This window comes from Rhodamnia argentea, chromosome 6 (assembly GCF_020921035.1).
Source record: "Rhodamnia argentea isolate NSW1041297 chromosome 6, ASM2092103v1, whole genome shotgun sequence".
Classification (NCBI taxonomy): Eukaryota; Viridiplantae; Streptophyta; class Magnoliopsida; order Myrtales; family Myrtaceae; genus Rhodamnia; species Rhodamnia argentea.
Genome location: NC_063155.1, coordinates 915,001 through 915,783, shown reverse-complemented (window position 1 = coordinate 915,783; position 783 = coordinate 915,001). Strand labels below are relative to the sequence as shown.

The 783-nt window shown below is 33.2% G+C and overlaps 1 pseudogene; it reads left to right on the top strand.

Moving 5' to 3' along the window:
- The first annotated feature begins 466 nt into the window (after positions 1 to 466).
- The window catches only part of LOC125315770, a 2,313-nt pseudogene continuing 1,996 nt past the window's right edge, over positions 467 to 783 (top strand).

Sequence of the window (783 nt, the reverse complement as noted above, 5' to 3'; positions counted from 1 at the left end):
CCAACTGCAAGGACTTTAGATGTGCAAATTTAACAAAGCAAAGTGGTCTATTGTATTGCATTGTTGTGACATCGACATCTAATCACAATATATTCCGAACTCTTCTCTTCTCAAAAGAATCTAATTGATTTGTCAAAACCGTGCATTTCTTTTCCTTTAGATATGAAGATCGAAGAGTTGCACTTACATAATTTTTGTGACAAAGATGGCCTTTTCCCTTCCTTGCTTTCTTGTGGTTTGGTTTTTCTTTCTCTGCTGTTAAAAATTCACAATGTAAACACTTCATATAAACATTCTCCTATACTGAAGATCCGAAACTGAGCAGAATAAGGGCGACCGACATATCTGTTATTGTCCATGTAATACCGTCATATGAATGTAAGAAGGAAAATCAATTAGAATTTCAAAGTCAAGAATGCTAACTATAAAAGATAATCTGGCATGATGCAAGATCCTACAACATTAATAAATCCATAACAAACAGAATCATACAACATGAAAACTCCATCAAGGTGAAGGCCAAAAGAAAAAGCACCAATGACTATCACATGAACACAAAAAGGAAAAGCAATTTGACGTCTGAAAGTGAAGAATGATATCAGTTATAAAAGATAATCTGGCAAGCATGAAATAAATGCAGAATCCTCTGACATCATATTCTTTCCCTATGGTCACATAAGCACACAAATTGCTCAAACATCATATTCTTTCTCTATAGTTACACAGTAAATTTTGTTTGTGACGATTGATATTACATTATTGATAAAGCCATCGAAATATAAA